The sequence below is a fragment of the Staurois parvus genome, unplaced genomic scaffold, assembly GCF_062004578.1.
Source record: "Staurois parvus isolate SC_StPar_1 unplaced genomic scaffold, SC_StPar_1.0 ptg000320l, whole genome shotgun sequence".
In the NCBI taxonomy this organism is placed as follows: Eukaryota; Metazoa; Chordata; class Amphibia; order Anura; family Ranidae; genus Staurois; species Staurois parvus.
Window position 1 is genome coordinate 2,118,645 of NW_028318116.1, and position 21,800 is coordinate 2,140,444.

General features: G+C 42.1%; 1 protein-coding gene across 2 annotated transcripts in view; it reads left to right on the forward strand.

The window, feature by feature from the left end:
- The window catches only part of CLCF1 (cardiotrophin like cytokine factor 1), a 114,710-nt gene that overhangs the window by 49,975 nt on the left and 42,935 nt on the right, over window positions 1-21,800 (forward strand). Inside the window, exon 2 of one of the 2 annotated variants that reach the window (XR_016313626.1) lies at window positions 4,275-4,849. The exons of the other annotated variant lie outside the window; for it this stretch is intronic. The gene's annotated coding sequence lies outside the window, so the exon portion shown is untranslated. Of the gene's footprint in view, window positions 1-4,274; window positions 4,850-21,800 lie in introns of those variants that run through there. 2 annotated transcript variants of the gene reach the window in all.

Consider the following 21,800-nt stretch of genomic DNA (forward strand, 5'->3'; position numbering starts at 1 on the left):
AGTGGCAGACACCTGTCTCCTAATGGGAGCACTGAGCTATGACAAAATCGTTTATTATAAGGGATGTGAGCACCTGCACTCACAGTCTGATGGTCTCCTGCGAGACATGGACACTGGGTTGGAGATTTCTTCACTCCCGAAACTCTTCGAAATCTCCAAACTCCAGAACCCCCCCCCCCAAGGAAGCAAAACCAAATGACAATTGTTTATGAGACACATTGCAAAATGTTATTCATATCGGGGTTGCATCTACTGAAAAAGCTTAGTCCACTATTTACAGTTTGGGTTCTCCTACACCCTAAATATGGATATTATATGAAATATGGTCTACAATAGCCTTTCTCAACCTTTTTAATATAGAGGAACCCATGAAATATTTTCTTGTCTCAGGGAATCTCTGCTAACATTACTTCTCTAGCTCATAGCATAATTGTGTGGTCAGCAAGTTGTACATATAATAATATATATAAGAATAGAGTATAGTGTATCTAGCATACGTTTTATTTGACACCCAGAGCAGATTGTTTTTTTAACAATCCTCTGCGCTATAAGAAAAATATGGATCAGAAAAAATTGTGAAATGGAACAAATAATAATAATGGACAGAAAAGAATCACCACCTGTGAAAATTGCCTTCTTTTATTGGTAGTTGGTGTAGTGGTTCCACACATTGATGGTCAGTGGGAGAAGAACCTGGTCAGTGGGTCTTGCATTGTTGACTGGAGGAAAACTGCCCCTTTCCTTACACACAGCTAAAAAAAATTGATTGATTACTGGGAGTTAGAAACTCCTAATTGCTCAAGAAACCTCTGGAGGAACACCAGGGTTCCACGGAATCCCAGTTGAGAAATCCTGGTCTAAAGCATGGCTCTCATTTTAGAGAGAGCAGGGAGGAGCTGGAGCCTCTGCAATGCTTGTATGGCCCTTTGTTTGCTTGTTGGGGAGATTTCCTCTTACTATTACTGCCCAGCCTCTCCACCTTAGCCAATCAGAGAACACTCTGATTGGTTGATTTACTAAAGGTAAATAGGTTGTGCACTGCAAGTGTAGTTGCTTTAGATCCAAGGCTAAGCTCTGAAATGAGGTGAAGCTCTGCTGATTTCTTTCATCCAATCATCTACAAGCAAAAATGCTGTTTTTTTTTAATTTTCCTTGTATGGTTCCCTCAGATCTAGATCTGATCTAGGTCATCAATCAAGTCCTCACAGTGGTGACATGATTAGGAGCCAGTCCGGCCAGCTCCTGATCCTTAGTACAGACTGACAGCTGTCTTTGAAGCTCAATCACTGTGCTGGGAGCATGCAGTCAGTGCGCTCTCAGCACAGAAAGCTCTGCCTCCATCGATGCATGCCCCCATTAAAGGCCACATATGCATTATGTGGGTGGCAAGAGGTTTATGTTCTAAATTTAAATAGTCACTGACAACAATTGCCAGTGACTGCAAAACTCAATCTTGTGGTTTATTCTGGCCTCTATTTATTTACAACAGGTATGTACCTAGCACCAGCATATAGGCAGCATTTTACATATTGTACATTCACATCAATCTCTGCCCTCAAGGAGCTTACAATCTAAGATCCCTATCTCAGAAGCACATTTAAACAGGAGCCAATTAATCACTTGCTGACCGCCCACCCACATTTTACTGTGGGTGGGTGGCTCGTATGGGCAAAATCACCTGTCGGCAATGGCTTCTGCATTCAGAGCACCCCCCCCCCCTCCATCCTGCTCGACTGATTGGACACAGCGGGATTTTGTTAGCAGGTTCCAGTCAATGATTTATGGCTGAGACCTGCTGATTGGCTGTGCCCAATCACAGCACAGAGCCTTGTGGAACGATCCATTTGTTTCAGAGAGAAGGAACAAATGTATTTAGTAAAAAGCAGCCCACATTACACATTGTTAGGCAAACAGTTAACCCTTCGATCGCCCCTAGATGTTAACCTCTTCCCAGTCGCAGTGGCAGTGTATAGTATTATTACTGTATTGGTGTCACTGTTGATGTCAGTGTACTTCTCAGCCAGCATTAGTTGGTGTCAGATTGCCCGCCACACTATCACAGCCTCACTATAAGTTGCTGATCACCACCATTACAAGCATAAAAAAATAAATAAATACAAATTCCGGTATCTATCCCATAGTTTGTAGGTGCTATAACTTTCACACAAACCAATCAATATATACTTATTGCGATTTTATTTTTTTTAACCAGACTTGTAACAGAATACATCTTGGCCTTCATATATGAAGAAATTAGTTTTTTTTTAGTTTTATTGGGTATGTTTTATAGCAGAACTTTTTTTTCAAAATTATTATATAAAAAAATTATTAATCAAACTGATCAATTTTTTTTTCCAAATTTTAATTTTTACAGTATATAATAAAAAAAAAAAAACAGTGGTGATGAAATGCCACCAAAAGAAAGTTTTACTTGTATGAAAAAAAAATATAAATTTAACTTAGGTACAGTTTTGCATGACCGAGCAATTACCAGTTAAAATAGCGCAGTGCTTAATAGCAAAAAATAGCCTGGTCATGAAGGGGGTAAAACCTTCCAGAGTGGGTAACCTATGGGCATGTCTTTGGCAGAAACTCATGCAAACACAAGGATTCTCCTGAATGGAATATGAATAAATGGCCGTAATACTGCAGGGCAGATATGCTAACCACTAAGCCACTGAGCTGCCCATTTTTAATTCATAGATTTGAAACAAGTTTAACCACAGCCTATAGTCAAATGATGGCTGGGCGGACACCTCGTCCCTCCTGTAGAGCGTCATATGACGTCCTTTCAGGATCACGCCCTGCGCTTGCCCGCAGGGCCGCACTGTGGCGAGATCTGTCACTGGCCGTGTACCTCGGACACGGCCGATGACAGATCTGTGTACCGGCCCCGTTGCCAGTACCATGTGACCTGCTGTGACCAATCACAGCAGGTCACATGACAGTTGTATACAATGGATGGCTTCTTTTCATGCCATCCATTGTATACAAGTTTGTCTAGCTGTGAATGGTCACAGCGATCACATGCACAGGCTGGACCAATCACAGCCCATCTGTGTCATGTGATTATCCGAGGCCAATCACAGCTAATCACAACAAAGAAAACCTGAATGAATCAATTTAATTCAGTTAAATGCTTGCTTATAGCAAAGAAATTAGTTGCTATAAGCAATCAAATTGTGTAAAAAAAAAAAAAAATACTGATCACTTCCCCAAAATAGTACAGTGTTACTATGGTAACATTATACTACTTTGGTCATAGTGTAATATGAGAACAAAATCTTAAAAAAAGAGAAAAAATTGTAATAAAAAAGTAAAAAACAAATTTTTCGTACTGTCACCAGTCAGTGTCCCTTATCACTGCCACACCAGTTATATGCTGCTGCTGTACTGCACTAGTGACAGTATGGAAAAAAAAATGGTGAAAATAATTTTTTCAAATTCTTCATTTTCAGAAAAATTATGACAAAAAAATTACAACTTCAAAAAACTCACCATGCCTCTTATGAAATATGTCTGACTGTTTACTTTGCAAAAAGGGGTCATTTGGGGGATATCTGTACTGTTCTGACATTCTTGGACCTCAAGAAATTAGATTGGCCGTCAGTACTTGAGGATTGATCAATTTTCAGATATATCCCATAGTTTGTGAACTCTATAACTTTCCTACAGACTAAATAATAAATATTAATTTGGGTTATTTTCACCAAAGAAATGTAGCAGGATACATCTTGGTCTAAATTTATGAAAAAAAAAATAATTTATTTGCAAACATTTATAACAGAAACAAAGAAAAACGTGGGTTTTTTTCAAAATTTTCTGTCTTTTTTTGTTAATTTAGCAAAAAATGAAACCCCCAGTGGTGATTAAATACCACCAAAAGAAAGCTCTAGTTGTGCGCACAAAATGATAAAATCTTAGTTTGGGTACAGTGTTGCATGACCGCGCAATTGTCATTCAAATTGTGAGAGCGCTGAAACCTGAAAATTGGCCTGGGCAGGAAGGGGGTAAAAGTTCCTGGTTTTGAAGTGGTTAATCCTGTTTGGAAATATGTTTTTGATGGAATTATGCTAAAGGTCTTGACCTAAGGTGTACTAAGAGTAAGAGACACCATCTAGCCTGTGTGTGGCCCACAACGTAGACATATGACATGGTGTAATGGAGAGGCTTTTGTTTCTGTATTTGATCTGTTCTGTTTTTAGCCTTGCTGCCTGTCAAATGTCTCGGTTAATCAGATTTGGCCATTGAATGGTTTCTTGTTGTTGTTACAGGCCAAAACCTTTTGACTGGAACCTTCTTTGCTTGTCAACTGTCACCTTGGGTCTGAACCCTACTAATTGACAACATCTGCACAATTTGCCATAAAGGAAGGTTTCTTGTTGTCACAAGACGGAAATTGCTATGTTGTGCCTGAGCTGCCTGTCATCTGTTTGAGTCGACAACACGACATCATAGACAAGCTTTACAGATTTTATGTTGTGGCCTTCATCTTTTCTTGTTTTATTGAACATGCTGGTGTCAACAAGAAGCTTTTGCCGTTACAGGCCCTAAAGGTTGATGTTCTCCCTAGGTGTATGTCAATGGTTTTAGTTGACAAGGTGGTATCATATGAATGGGTTGTCAGTGTGGCACACACAGATGTGTTTTTTAGACCTCAACAACCTGTGAACTTTCAAGTGGGGATGTCTTATGGCATTTACTAAGCAAAAAAAATGTATGCTTTAATCCTTGTGAGGGATTTTAGCTGGTAAGATGGTACAGTATTGAGCCTTTTGTTGCTGTTTAAAGCTTTTTTTCCAACTGTTTTTGCCATTTGTTAGCATTATTATAGGAGAGCTTATGTGCGGTTGCCGCAGTTCATGTACTTCTTTTGGGCATCAGCTAACTGACACAGTGCTCTATCAAGCTGGCCACACACAATCTAACTGTATGATCTAGAACAGTGGTCTCCAAACTGCGGCCCGTGGGCCAGATGCGCCCTTTGCCTGCTTTTATCTGGCCCTTGGGGCACCATTTCATCCACTGATGCCAACAATGGGACATAATTCCTCCCACTGACACCAATGAAGGGGTACATTTCCTTCCAGTGACACTAACGATGAGGCACAATTCCTTCCAATGACACCAACAATGGGGCCCAATGAGGGATCACAATTCCTCCCAATGATACCTTTTCTCATCAGCAGTTAGAGCAGTCTTGTGACTTCTGTCAGTGTCCAGCTGAGCACTGGTTAAAGCTTGTAGGAGGGGCCAGGTAATCAGCTAAATGTGCCACTGAAATACATATATGTTTGCTCTTAAAGTGTTACTAAACCCCGGACCCTGCATTCACTATATCTGGTCTCTCTCAGGACCCTGCATTCACTATATCTGGTCTCCCCAGACCTTGCATTCACTATATCTGGTCTCCCCGGACACTACATTCACTATATCTGGTCTCACTCAGGACCCTGCATTCACTATATCTGGTCTCCCCGGACCCTGCATTCACTATATCTGGTCTCCCCGGACCCTGCATTCACTATATCTGGTCTCCCCAGACCCTGCATTCACTATATCTGGTCTCCCCGGACATTACATTAAATATATCTGGTTTCTCCGGACCCTGCATTCACTATATTCACTCTCCCCGGACCCTGCATTCACTATATCTGGTCTCCAACAGTACACAGAACATGGAAGTACAATTATTTTAGTAAATATAAACTGCTAAATACCTTTTCTCATCAGCAGTTAGAGCAGTCTTGTGACTTCTATCAGTGTCCAGCCAAGCACTGGTTAAAGGTTGTAGGAGGGGTCCAATGAGGGATCTCAATTCCTCCCAATGACATCAATAATGGGGCCCAAAGACAGCATTGATGGGTCACAATTCCTCCCAATGACATCAATAATGGGGCCCAATGACAGCAACGATGGGTCACAATTCCTTCCAATGACACTAATGATGGGGCGCACTTCCACTGTCACCAATGATGGGGTGCTATTCCTTCCGCTGGCATTCTCTATTCCCACTGACATCAAGACCTTTTCTACTCCCAATAGCAAAAGTCTGGCCCCCCTAAAGTTTGAAGGACAGCAAACTGGTCCTTTCTTTAAAAAGTTTGGAGACCTCTGATCTAGTAGGTTTACATTAGTATTGCACACCATAATGTGGGGATCTCGGGATCACCAACCAGTCGTTTTGTAAAAGTAACACAATCTTTACTGCTCTCTTCAGCAAATTAAAATACAAACAGTCCACAGTACTGGTATATTGGAAGCAATATTATGCCTCACCGCCTTAATGCCAGTCCCACACTCTATATGCATGTTCTGTACTCTTACTTTTTCTATTCTCTCTTTCTTCTTTTCTGAAACAAATTCTGTTTACAGAGCTGAATAGCACATGCTAAATATTTAATTTTCAACTGAGTTAGAGGAGTGAATCACCCCCTTCTTCTTAAAGTCCAGGCAACTCTGTTCAGCATTTCAGTTAGAGAAAATATGAATGCAATCAATGCTTCAGAAATCATACATCATGGGTGGACCCTCTTCTAAATATTTATTTATTTATTTAGAAAAAAAAACAATTGATTGATTGATTTATTAGTACAAAACAAATATAAAACATCTGTGTAATAGCTCAGGAACTCAAGAAAAAAAAAATTGGCCCAAAACCATGTAAAGGGAGACTCCAGGTAATCAGCTAAATGTGCCGTTGAAATACATATATGTTTGCTCTTAAAGTGTTACTAAACCCCGGACCCTGCATTCACTATATCTGGTCTCCCCGGACCCTGCATTCACTATATCCGCTCTCCCCGGACCCTGCATTCACTATATCCGGTCTCTCCGGACCCTGCATTCACTATATCCGGTCTCTCCGGACCCTGCATTCACTATATCCGGTCTCCCCGGACCCTGCATTCACTATATCCGCTCTCTCCGGACCCTGCATTCACTATATCTGGTCTCCCCGGACCCTGCATTCACTATATCCGGTCTCCCCGGACCCCGCATTCACTATATCTGGTCTCCCCGGACCCTGCATTCACTATATCCGGTCTCCCCGGACCCTGCATTTACTATATCCGGTCTCCCAGGACCCTGCATTCACTATATCCGCTCTCCCCGGACACTGCATTCACTATATCCTGTTTCCCAGGACCCTGCATTCACTATATCTGGTCTCCCATGACCCTGCATTCACTATATCTGGTCTCCCCGTACCCTGCATTCACTATATCTGGTCTCCCACAGTACACAGAACATGGAAGTAGAATTATTTTAGTAAATATAAACTGCTAAATACCTTTTCTCATCAGCAGTTAGAGCAGTCTTGTGACTTCTATCAGTGTCCAGCCAAGCACTGGTTAAAGGTTGTAGGAGGGGTCCAATGAGGGATCTCAATTCCTCCCAATGACATCAATAATGGGGCCCAAAGACAGCATTGATGGGTCACAATTCCTCCCAATGACATCAATAATGGGGCCCAATGACAGCAACGATGGGTCACAATTCCTTCCAATGACACTAATGATGGGGCGCACTTCCACTGTCACCAATGATGGGGTGCTATTCCTTCCGCTGGCATTCTCTATTCCCACTGACATCAAGACCTTTTCTACTTCCAATAGCAAAAGTCTGGCCCCCCTAAAGTTTGAAGGACAGCAAACTGGCCCTTTCTTTAAAAAGTTTGGAGACCTCTGATCTAGTAGGTTTACATTAGTATTGCACACCATAATGTGGGGATCTCGGGATCACCAACCAGTCGTTTTGTAAAAGTAACACAATCTTTACTGCTCTCTTCAGCAAATTAAAATACAAACAGTCCACAGTACTGGTATATTGGAAGCAATATTATGCCTCACCGCCTTAATGCCAGTCCCACACTCTATATGCATGTTCTGTACTCTTACTTTTTCTATTCTCTCTTTCTTCTTTGCTGAAACAAATTCTGTTTACAGAGCTGAATAGCACATGCTAAATATTTAATTTTCAACTGAGTTAGAGGAGTGAATCACCCCCTTCTTCTTAAAGTCCAGGCAACTCTGTTCAGCATTTCAGTTAGAGAAAATATGAATGCAATCAATGCTTCAGAAATCATACATCATGGGTGGACCCTCTTCTAAATATTTATTTATTTATTTATTTAGAAAAAAAAACAATTGATTGATTGATTTATTAGTACAAAACAAATATAAAACATCTGTGTAATAGCTCAGGAACTCAAGAAAAAAAAAATTGGCCCAAAACCATGTAAAGGGAGACTCCAGGTAATCAGCTAAATGTGCCGTTGAAATACATATATGTTTGCTCTTAAAGTGTTACTAAACCCCGGACCCTGCATTCACTATATCTGGTCTCCCCGGACCCTGCATTCACTATATCTGGTCTCCCCGGACCCTGCATTCACTATATCTGGTCTCCCCGGACCCTGCATTCACTATATCCGCTCTCCCCGGACCCTGCATTCACTATATCCGGTCTCTCCGGACCCTGCATTCACTATATCCGGTCTCTCCGGACCCTGCATTCACTATATCCGGTCTCCCCGGACCCTGCATTCACTATATCCGCTCTCTCCGGACCCTGCATTCACTATATCTGGTCTCCCCGGACCCTGCATTCACTATATCTGGTCTCCCCGGACCCGGCATTCACTATATCTGGTCTCCCCGGACCCTGCATTCACTATATCCGGTCTCCCCGGACCCTGCATTTACTATATCCGGTCTCCCAGGACCCTGCATTCACTATATCCGCTCTCCCCGGACACTGCATTCACTATATCCTGTTTCCCAGGACCCTGCATTCACTATATCTGGTCTCCCATGACCCTGCATTCACTATATCTGGTCTCCCCGTACCCTGCATTCACTATATCTGGTCTCCCACAGTACACAGAACATGGAAGTAGAATTATTTTAGTAAATATAAACTGCTAAATACCTTTTCTCATCAGCAGTTAGAGCAGTCTTGTGACTTCTATCAGTGTCCAACCGAGCACTGAATAAAGCTTGTAGGAGGAGTTTTCTTTCTGCTCTAGGAGGATGCAGAACCCCTGACCTGTCTTGACAGTGCTGATTGGCCCTGTGCTGATCACATGCACTCTCCCAAGAAAAAAAAAGCCCTCTAGCAATACATATCAAACTGAACATGTGCAAAGTGTCCCTACACAATATGTCTTATCAGGAGATAAGAGGGGGGCACTGAAAGAAGGAAAATATCAGAGAAGTCAGGATCAAACAGTATTTTTACATAATACAGAGGATGAACCCCTTAGGTTCCACAGTGACTATAACAAGCAGGCTTTACTTCATGTACAGACTGATCTTACTGTTGTGGGTTTAGTAACACTTTAAAATGTATGTATAGCCAAAAGTGTTTTTCTAAGTTTTGGATAGAGTAGGGAAGGGTTAAAATACCTCATTTTTGCTGCTCATGTCGTGCTGGGGAGGTTTCACTCCATGCAACTGGCAGTGAAAGAAAATCTCTGTAAAGCAGTTGGAAATCCCATCCTTGAGAGTTCTCTGGAATGGAAGATTTCCCCCCTCCTCTGTTAAAAATGTTTGGTTTCCCATCACCTACCATCTCGGAGATGAAGGTCACCAGTACAATCGAAAAGGTTGAATCTTCCAGGTGGGAACACAGATAACAATAAAAACTGGACAGAAGTTCCAACCCTTTCGCAAACTATCCAACATTAAATAAATGTGCCTTCACTTTGAGATCAACAAAAGGAGTGCCATTGTTGTTAGGCTGACATATCTTGGTCCTTTATTGAATATTGGCATCATGTTTGCTTTTTGTCAATCTGCTGACCGTTCCAGTAAGTAAGCTGTCCCTAACAATTACTGACTATAGCAAGGCTAAGTTCTTTGAGAACTCTTGGGTATAAGCCATCTGGTTCTGGTGATTTGTTCACATTTATTACAGGTACTTATATAGCGCCATCAATTTACGCAGCATATATATTGTACATTCACATCAGTCCCTAACCCTCAAGGGGCATACAATCTATGGTCCCTAACTTACATTAATGCATACACGTACTAGGGCCAATTTAGACAGGATCCAATTAACCCACCAGCATGTCTTTGGAGTGTGGGAGGAAACCAGAGTACCCGGAGGAAACCCACGCAGGCACAGGGAGAACATGGAAACTCCAGGCAGGTGATGCCGTGGTTGGGATTCGAACCAACGACCCTAGTACTGCCAGGCGGACTGTGCTGCCAACATTAGGTTTTTCTAGTCTTTTTTTTATTCAGATAACAATGTTACAATAGGAATATTAAAGTTATCCAATGCATTTTGGGGGCCAACAACCCCCCTTTATCAGGACTTAAATGACAATGCCTTCTATAGGACTCTGACTAAAAATTCCTGGGGAGAGCTATTTCTTGAAAGGAACATTGATAGTTGCAGTAAACTTGTGTTCGAGATGATCATGTAAGACCTTATATACTGTACACTGTAACTTGATGGATCTGGAATTTTTTTCAGCTTGCTCTGTTACCTCTCATACTCAAGCCTCCTCATGCCCGATTCACGCTGATGTGAATTCTATGTGGAATCCAATTTGAAAGGCATAGATTATCATGCCATCTGAAACAATATTGTTTGCTATGAAAGCAATTCATATCTATGTAGTGCGATTCTGATCTGGGTAGCCTCCCTAGCGGTCTGATTATGTCAGTATTTCTGTGCTCAAAGCGGTACATTTTTTTGCATGGAAATATGTATTTTTTTTATTGTAGGCCTGTAATTTTTAGGAATAACTCACTGAAATCTGTCCGAACAAGAGTCTAGTAAACATCCCCGGTATGATAAAATTTGAAAAATGAAATCATAAATTATAATTTAATAAATAATCATAAAAAATAATAATATAATAGAAAATTTAATTCAATAATATAATCAAACCAAAAACACTGAAATTTGAAATAGAGTTCCAAGTTCGCACATCACTGAGCAAAGTCGCAAAATCGTTTTCAGTGTCTGATGACGAATTTCCCCACGAATCATTATCACTCAATTCTGCAAGTAGTTCTAATTTACTAGCTGGTCTAAAACCGATTTTGACCTAAAGGGACGCTTTTTGGACGCCATGGACATTTCTCAGTTTCCAGGCAGAAAGAACAGTAAAAATGCAGGCAGGGCACAGGACAAAGCACTTGGGACAAAATGTATGTGAAATGGTTTGATACAGTAAAGTTTTACTATGTGATTTTAGTGAATTGAGTGAATGTCACTTTTTGACATTTTCAAATTTCCCGCCGGTTCCGTCCCCCATACATCCTGACGTCGCAGGGAATGGAACCCGGAAGACAGATGCCGACATCAGCCGGAGGACATGGCCAGGGACGCTGCGGGGGGGACATCGCGGGAGCGCAGGACAAGGAAAGAGAAGAACAGATCCCGGAGCAACACTGCAGGGTATTCCTGAGTGTAGCTCGGGGTTACTGCTTGTGGTGCTGAAACTTTACACTTGGGAATACCGCCAGGGAGGTTAAAAAAGGCTCCTGTGCAAGTTTAGTGCGGATTCGGTGCAAATATTACCTCCAGCTATGCCAAATCCCCTGCAAAATCATTTGTATTTATTTATGTATTCATTTACTTTTACCAAGGGTGAACTTAGCTTTTAACATAGAACTCCTGATACAAAGTAAATCATTTGGTCACTGATGTGGGTTGTTGCAGCTAATTTCGAAAGTTCTAGAACAGGACCGAAGACAACTATGAATGCGGCCAAACACAAAATCGTAAAATTACTTAAAAATGTTGATTTGGGGGCGGGGTTTATCTTAAAAATGTGTTTACACTAATGCAGGCCATACATGGTTCGAATTCCGAGGGACCTGGAAGGAACAGAAGTTTCGCTTGTTATATGAGGAGAACTTTATGACTTGGTCGGCCGAATTTCAAAATCATTGATGGCACCATCGGATTACCGAGCGAACAACGTTTTAAATTTTCGAACCAAAAATTGTTCGGAATTCGAACCATGTATGGCCTGCAACAGTTTATCAAAAACAGTGTCAAATATCGCACTAGTTTTATTTTGCAAAATATTACAAAAAATTAAGATGTATTCCTCAGGTACATTATCTATACCAGTGATGTACCTATCTGAGGAATAAATCTTCATTTTTTGTAACAGAAAATTGGGGCAGATCACAAGTTAATGATTATCTATATCAGTGATCATTAACTTGTGATCTGATGACTTTTCTGTTCCCCAGCCATCCTTATTGTTACTGTATTTTATGGGAGGCCCAAGACAATTCCTCTTCTGTGACACAGGAAAGCCAAAAGGTTGGACACCCCTGATCTAGAATGTCCTCTTCATCAGGGCTAAAAAAACACAAAAAATATAAAACCTGAGTGTTCGTACCATGCTGAAGCATCTAAAACAAGTACAAAAAAAGTGTGAACCCTGTTGTAACATACTGTAAATAGCAGTCATTAAATTCAGTACGCCATAAGTAGATTTCAATAAATGATGTTAAATAGCTACTGGAGGAATTTTATTAAAACTGGAGAAGACACAATCTGGAAAAGATACGCATGTTAACCAATCATCTTTCAGTTTAGCTTGTTCAGTTAAACTTTGAAAATAAAAGTTAGAAGTTGATTGGTTGCCATGCGCACAGGGCTGTTGTTGGAAAGCACGGGGCCCCATACCACCAACCTGGCAGGGCCCCCCCCCCCCCAAAAAAAAAACTATGTTGCAGTTATGAATGAACACAGTGAGTGATCAATACACACATATTTACCAGAACCTTTCCCCACTCTCCATCATGTTGGATTCTATTGCATGCTTGCAGCTGCTGATGTGAAGCCAGCAGCACTGCTGGGGTGGGGGCACACAGTGGGGCCTGGGCAGCAGGAAGAAATGTATGGTGCACTGGGATGGTGATGAGTGTTGCGGGGGGGGGGGGGGGCAATTACTAGAAACAATCCCCTGTATGGTTCTTTCTGCAGCAGCTGAAAGCCAGCGGGAGGGAGAGGAGAAGACAGCTTTCAGCTGCTGCAGAGCGAGCCATACAGAGGATTGGTCCCAGTAATTGCCCCACCACCTTGCCGATCACCCTCCCAGACCACATCCAATTCACCCAGCTGCCTGGGCCCCCTGCTGGCCTGGGCTCTGTACAGGAGGACTGTGTACCCCCTTATCCACAGCTCTGCATGCACAGGTGCTCCACATGCTAGCTGCTCCAGGGAAAGGATATTTATTTTAAACAATGCGATCGCCATTTTTAGTTGAGTCCAATTAGATTTCAAATTTACAATAAGGAGGCCAAAAAAAGGTCCTTGTCCTTGTGCTAAAGCTTTGAAAATTGAGCCTATTATGACAAATAAAGACCTGTATGACTATACTGTGAGACTGTCTTTCTAAAAATATACAAAATTCACTAAGTGTATTAAAGTATAGGAAATATAACCAGTTGCCGTAACCAGATTACTGATAATTTGAATCAGGAGTTTTATGCCCGGAACAGTCCATTAACTCATTAAACTGCAACGAGTACTATGTTTCCCCCCCCTTCAATCATTAAAGCCCTGATGGAGGTAGGGGAGCATTTTGGAGCCCCTGAAATGTATTGGATTGTTTTATGTAAGTGAATAATCATTTATTTTTTTAATCTAAGCCACTAGTGTGCTTCTTTTTTCTTCAGATTGAATCAAAAAGGGAACATACGTGCCTCTCGGGGACCCTTTCATGCATTAGAGCTACCCCACTAAAGAGGAAGAAATTTCTTCCATAAATGTTATACTCTGTATGGATATCTTATATTATTGTTTGGGTCTGGCACTCTCAAAAACTGTATTATAAGGATGGCCAACCTCTGGCAGGTAAAATAACATTTACTCTATGTATTTCAACCATATATTTAGTTGTTTGCCTTGAATTCCCCTTTAAGTACAGTATGGGACTATCAAGGAATCTGCTGAGCATTACTCTTTTTAGAACCTTCTGTGCAGATATGGAAGATAGAAATCAATGGAAGCAGTTATCTACATTACTGTATCACAGTAAGTGTTTGCAGACTGGCGATTAGAAGTGTAGACAACTTCAAATGTACAGCTCATCATTTGCATAAGCTGCCAATCAAAAGTTTAAACCTCTTTGATTTTGGAGAATTGGAGTAGATTGGAGGTTGTAACCATTAAGTGTCACAGCTGGGAACATACTGCTGTCATCTGTAGGCTACAAAAGCAACCAAAGATTTGTGGGAAAGATAACATGGCTGGAATCAATGTTTAAAGAGACCTTGTTGCTTTGCCCATTCAGCTTTATGGAGTTTTTTACAAGTTCACTCCTAATGCACTTACTGTATACTTGTCTTCCATGCATTCCTCCACTGCTCCATTGCTCCAAGAGTCAAACCTTATGTAGCAACCTCTTACATAGGCTGTTAGATATATGTAGTACTGGGCTTCTGCTGTAGCCACAGAAGCCAGAATTGTTTGGTTTGGTCTGCTCAGGACTCCACAGGCTGGGAGTTTGATTATCTCCCCCCTGACTCAAGAAAAAGCTTCTGGAGATTAGGGCAGGTGGTTCCAAATACTTGAATACCTGAATATTTAGTACGGTCTGTCCAATCCTTGGAGAGGTGTGCCCAGATGGTGGATGGGTTCCTGTTAAATAGGCTTGAGTCCAGAGGATAGGGTCTCTGTGACAAACTCATTTGTGACAGAGGCTTTTGGAAGGGACTATGGGCTTGCCTTCTACCCACTGATTATGGACCATGGAGGGGACCCGGGATTTTGGATGCTTCTCCTGGTCAGAGCATGGAGGAGAGCTGGGTTCTGAAACCCTTTGACTGGCCGGGAGAACTGGGATTATGCGACCAGGAAGTCCTGAGAACAGTGGCGAGTCTGCTAGAACATTGTGTTGGACATATCACATAGACACACCTTCACCAGCCCGGGATATGAACCTCTTCTTGGGCATATTTCTTATATTACCCCAGTTGGTCCTTGAGAGCTGCATAATGCAGCATTTGCCCATTTTGCCCTGGCTGATGCAAACTTTATATTAATAACTGTTTATATTTTTCACTGAAGATGTGCCACTTGTTAAGCTAGATCTGAGCTGGATCTAGGATGAGACATTTAGAAACGAGTGGTGTAATGTACTTTATGTATCTGGGCTGTGGAACTGTTTCTGGGCATCCTGGTGGGGACGCCCTGGCTAATCAAGACTTATTGTGAAGATGTTTTCCAGCACATAGACAAAGGAGGCAGGGTGGGGAATTCCTGTAACTACTAGCCATACTGATAAGACATGTCTAGATGCCTAGCTGTTAATTAGATCAATGTTTAATGCAGGCCATAGATGGGTCGTTTATTGGCCGAATTTTCGTCCGCACAAAAAATCGGCCGATATTCACGCCGTTAGTGGGGCCAGCCCGTCGGCCGTTTTTCGTGGATCTTCTCGTTTATTTTTATCGGTCATGCTGGAAAATTGGTGGCAGCATCGGCAACGGGGCCGACCGATTTTTCGTTTATCGGCCGACAATTCGATTGATAAACAGCCCGTCTATGGCCTGCATAAAGGTTGCATTGTCATGTTTTACTTGTTATATGTCTTATCTATGCTAATATCCCCAAGAGGGGAATGTCCTCCTGGGGGTATAAAGTATGTGTTTGGGCTTTAATAAGCAGGTATTCCTTTTCCTTGGTTTTATCTCAACATCTTGTCTACGTATGATGCTTGGGGTAAAGGGTTGGTATTAGCTATCAGTCTGTTGGAATGGTTTGGAGGGCAGGAGGCACTCTTTGACGTGGAGGCACCCAATTGGGGTTCCAGGCAGTCCATTACAGGGTTTTTTTCCCTGTGTGGGAATGGATCTTTAAGGTTGCTTGCCCTGGAGCACTCCTGGGCTGGAGGCTGAACTTTTCTGTTGGGGTTGTGCTAATTGACTGTGTACACTTTGGGACCCCGTGGTTAAAGCCTCCTCTCTTGAGCATGAGTTTTCTTGGTCTCAGGATGTGAAACATGGACTACCTCATTCTTCTATCATTAGTGCTACATTTTTGGTGCATGGTCCTCAGCTGTGCAAATATAGACTGTCCTAGCTGATTATCATTCCCTTGGGATTTACTAGTGCTACTATCAAGACAGAAGTGTCCTCCATTAACAATCTGTTTTTAATCTTGGGGTATCCTGCTTTTCTCCCAGATCCCTTTCCCAAGTTCTACCTGCAATACATTTACAAAAAGACCCCTAGACTGTTTAGTGAGGCAGGGTGGATGGATGACAGCTGTGTGCCTGGCTGTACAGCACTGATTACACAAAGAACCTGTGTACATTAACAGCTGCTCCGCTGGGGGTAGTGCTACACTTATCTAAGCTCTGTGTGGGAGCTCATACAGGGTTCATGGGTTTCTCCTACTCGGAGGGTAACAGTATTCAGACCTGGAAATAGCCATTGAGACCTTAGCATTGCATGCTGGATGAAGGACACATGGCCTCCATTCCATATTTGTGACGAAGCAACTGAGCTGCTGGGGAGCATAGCAAAGGTGAGTATCAATGGGTTGGAGGATTAGCTTGTAAGACACTCTGACACTTTGTCCTGATATTCTCTTTAAGCACAAAAGTAAGATATTCAAAAACATTGACATTGTTCTGACCAACTGTAAATTGTAGCTATCTTGCAGTGTGTTTTAGCACAACTGTGCAGTCCAATAGGTATGAGAATTTGGCCATGATACCCAGTGTTCTGGTCAGTAAAACCCCTCTCTTCCTCCACATTTCAAGTGTACATGAGGACATTGGGATCAAGAGTTTGGCTGGTACTCATCTACGCCAGCATATAGTACTGAAGTGAGAGGCAGAAAGACCATTTCCAAGAGAAAACAGGTGTTTTAAGGTATTTCTAAGTGAAGATTAGAAAATCATAGCATACAACAGTGTAGGATTTTAAAATAAGGCATGAGGCTTAATTTGAATATCATATAAAGCATACATGTCATATAAAATAAAATCAGAATAATCTCTCCTTAGGGAAAATGTATATATTTTCTTATGTCTTATATTATGGCCAGGCTTCTAAAAACATAAAAATAAAAAATTTAGGTAAAACTAAACACATAGTATTCAATTTTTGAGCCAGTAGGTGGTTCACTCAGCTCTTTTTAACGCTTTTCTCTAACCTTTCATTCCCTTTTTTTTTTTTTGTAAAAAGCTTTTTGTTTACTGAGTTTAATAGCTCAAGCTGAAATGTTCTCCCGTACATGAATCAAATAGTGCATTTTTTTTTTCTTATCAGGCTGCTGTGTCCAAGATTTCAGTAAGCAAGAGCATAGAAATATGATAACTACTGCTGTTCTCTGTCTTTAGCTACCTCACAGTGTTCTGTCCATACATTGACTACAAAGAAGCTGCAGTAGATCATCAGCACTGAGTCACCACAAAGGATGAAACCAAATATTTTCTAAAAACAAAATGTTTAAGACAATCAGTGATTTTAGGGTCTACAGCCAAAAAAGAGTTACCTACACGGCAGTTGAAATACATTAAATATTTTTTGATCTGCCAAAGAAAATGTAAAGTAACGAATATACTTGTGTGGCTCCCCCATCTCTGTTGTACTGTACGGTAGTGTTGAGCGTGACAATACTTTTCAGAAACTAAAATTCTGCAAACTGCGTACAAGGCCTACCCAAACCCATGGGCTCTGCTCCAGACTTGCTTCTTTCATCTTACATGGACAACTTGGGTGCTGGCTACCACAGCCCGTGTCCATTCTCAGTCAAAAGTATGAAAATTGTAAACCACACTCCAAAACTTAGCTCTTCTTTCTGTGTTTAATAATTGTAAAAAAAATGCATACATTGATGTCTCCACCTGAAACCAACCTTCCGTGATGCTTTTCACCATTGCTGGCTTGCTCAGCAAGACTGCATACAAGCCCTGATGGCCGTTAATTTGACAAATAGTTGAAATCATTATGCATTAACTGGGATTGTATATCCTAAACCCATTATTCTTGTGATCTACTCTTTTGAACAAGACTAATATAGAAGTGTTGCTAAGAATTGTGTCTCTAGCATTATTTTTCTATACTGTTGAAATTTGTCTGAACCCAGAGTATCAGAGGCATTGGGAGGCCTGCAAGGTCAGAGCAACCACTGGGGACAAACATTATGAAGTAGTCTCTGCGGGTGGTAGCACTACAACTGTATATGAATAATAACATGCATTCCTTTCATGAGAACCTCAATTTGGAACCCTTTGGTATCTACCTGTGTCTGAAATTCCATGACAGGGTCAACTAAGCTAAACCACAACTGACCATTCTGAAGTGATCTGATGTGTGATAGTCCTGCATCCTCATACCCTAGCATTATAAAGCGGCCCTGATGAGGGAAGCATTACAACTGAATATGGATACTAACATGCATCCCTTTCATGAGAACCTCAATTTGGAATCCTTTTCCATGACAGGGTCAACTAAGCTAAACCACAACTGACCATTCTGAAGTGATCTGATGTGTGATAGTCCTGCATCCTCATACCCTAGCATTATAAAGCGGCCCTGATGAGGGAAGCATTACAACTGCATATGGATACTAACATGCATCCCTTTCATGAGAACCTCAATTTGGAATCCTTTGGTATCTACCTGTGTCTGAAATTCCATGACAGGGTCAACTAAGCTAAACCACAACTGACCATTCTGAACTGATCTGATGTGTGATAGTCCTGCATCCTCATACCCTAGCATTATAAAGTGGCCCCTGAGGGGGGTAGCACTACAACTGCATATGGATACTAACATGCATCCCTTTCATTAGAACTTCAATTTGGAATCCTTTGGTATCTACCTGTGTCTGAAATTCCATCACAGGGTCAACTAAGCTAAGCTGCAACTGACCATTCTGAAGGGATCTGATGCGTAATAGGCCTGCATCTTCATACACTGCATTATAAAGCGGACCGTGAGGGGGGTAGCACTACAACTGTATATGGATACTAACATGCATCTATTTCATGAGAACTTCAATTTGGAATCCTTTGGTATCTACCTGTGTCTGAAATTTCATGACAGGGTCAACTAAACTAAACCGCAACTGACCATTTTGAAATGATCTGATATGTGATAGGCCTGCATCCTCATACCCTTTTCCCTAAACCTAGCCATACATGTTGCAACCTAAATGTGCAATCTCTATTCAATGTACTTTAGCTCTACAATAAAGTAGAATTCCTACCTAAACAATTCCCTCATTTTGAATCTAGTTGGGTAGACTCTCATACTACATAATTTGTTGGTACAGCGAAAAAAAAACTGTTCAAGCAGATTGCGAAGTGTATGGCCAGCTTTAGGCACCTACCTATTGCCTTATTAGAAATGTGCCCCTGGCTGGAAGTGTCTGTTTACATAAAGAGAGGTGGACGCCTGCAACGGCTTTGCAGCTTGGGTGGTAATTCATTAACAGTAAAGGAAAGGCGCTGGTGTTAATAGGGTTAGGCTAGATACAGTTAAACATTTTAAAGCACTACATGGGATTATATATGGTAAAGCTATTTGGAGAATCAGAGAGAGAGAGCTTTATACGTGGAAGGGTTTTATTGGAAAATACCAGGAAATACGCGGGCCGGTCGTATAAAGGGATGGGCGGAGCCATGTCCACATAAACCCTGCTGCCTACACGTCCTCACTGTGGTGTGTACACATAAACACAGGTGCAGATCAGTATACATACGCTTTATAAGACCCTCTCGTCTCCACGCTTCTCACTCTTCTCAAGATGTTTGGCTCAGTGCGGTCTAAAATGGGACCGCTTCCGTCCCACTGAGCCAAGAGAGGGTGAGAAAAAAAAAATAGACAGACAGATGTCCACGAGCAAAATGGAGTCTGAAGTAAGAAAAAAAAATGGAGGAAAGATGGTGGAAGGAGAGGAGCGATAAAGCCCCCCGCTTTAGGGAAAAGGGAAATGTCTAAATGGAGGAAGATTGAAAAATGAAATAGACGGGAGGGAGGTGGAAGCAAGGGGCGGCTCTGTTTTGGCTGCGAAAGATCCTGGTTATAATATGAGACATGGCAGCGGTCTCGTTTTCTACACACTGTGTAAACTTTGTGTGATTAAAGGCAGCACTCCCTGTCTGTCTCTCTTCACGGACCTCTCCAACTTGGCTCTTTCTCTCTTTCCATCCTCCCCCTTCCTCTAGCATCCCCCCCGCCGCCTGTTTCACTACATTTATCCCTCACGTTTTGTTTTTTTCCCCTTTTTTCTTCAATAGCTTTTTACCCTCCTCTGACACATTTCTGTCACCCGGCCACACGCTTTCCTGTCACATCATTTTATCTGTATTGCCCCGAGGCCAGGTATAAAATCCAGGAACATCCTGCTTTGTAGCATCCCAGCCTCCATATTGGGGGCAGGAGCTTGCAGAGGCCATATTGACTGTCATAGTAGATCCACAACTGGGGATGCCAAAGTTTGGGAATCAGAAGGCAACAGGGATGTTGTGCCAACTCATTATTCACTAAGCTAATTACCTGCAACCCCATCCCCATTTTTATTTAACCACTTGACCTCCAGACCTTTTTCTGACACTCTGTAAAGGTCATTATTTTTTGCTAGAAAATTAGTTAGAACCCCCAAACGTTATATATATTTTTAAAGCAGATTAAGTAGTTTTAGGTCATAGTAGAGGGACAATCAAAGCTAATCCCAGCTTTGTGTCCAGTTGTCCATCCAGCCGGCAGACATGCCGATTGGTCGCTCAGGTCTCTCAGTGGACAAGAGGGCCTGGGAGAGCCACGGAAGGCGGCGGGGGAGAGGTCCCCTCCCGCTGCTTGTAAAAGCAATCCAATGGCTAGTTAGCTGCTAGGATTGCTTGTAATAGAGAGCTGACTGCTAGCTCTAAAAAAACGGGCATCATCCTGGTATATTTGCTTGAAGTCAGCGACATGCAAGTACATTGCTGGTCGGCAAGTGGTTAAAACAAATAATGAAAGCTTAATTCCAGGCTGGGAAAAAAAACCTGCAAGGGTGAAATGCTTATGTAGCATTCCTCTAGTAAAGAGTAGGCTGTAATCAGTAATGGTTGATTATTTAGGTCTGGTCAGTGTTTCAAAGCCTGCCTTTCTGTTAGTTCCCCCTGAGTTCTAGAGGATTCTAGAAGCATTATGAGAGGAAGAACAGAGCATGCATCCTGCATATTTATGGAACTCTAGCCAATCCTTGGGGAGGTGTGCCTAGTAGGTGGTAAGATAGACCATAAATAGTCTGAGGTCTGAGCAGCAGGGTGCAGTTTTCCTGGATCCAGTCCTGAGCAGACCCCTGTGCATGGGCTCTGCCCCCCTGGGCAAAAGTCTTGGAGGAAGCTGTCAGGAAGACACCAAGGTCCCAGGTAAGCTTAGCTGAAGGGCCTATTTGCAAACTCAAGTCCGGGGATCAAGTTTGGTCAGGAGAAGCTCACTGGGGAGAGCTAGGTGGAAGTTGTGGGAGAAGGAGCCCACGCTGTCTTATGGGGGTGTAAGTCTACAACTTCCTCACTAGGAAGAGTCTGGTGGATATCGGCAGTAGCCAACCGCTGATCCTGTGGCTCTGTGTGCAAATTACCGCAGTGCTGAAGAGTAGTGATCATGTGTAGCTTTTAAACCCTGGAAGATTCTGTGCAGCCAGAAGTTGTATGCAGTGCAGCCAGAAATTGATGAATCCTCAAGTTCAGTTTTGCAGTTTTATGGTATCCCATGCTCCCCATCCCTATCCATGTTTACTGTTCCCAATAAAAAACAAAAAAGAAGAAACGCATAGACTGTGCTTTGGAGCTAGTGGAAGAGTGCTAA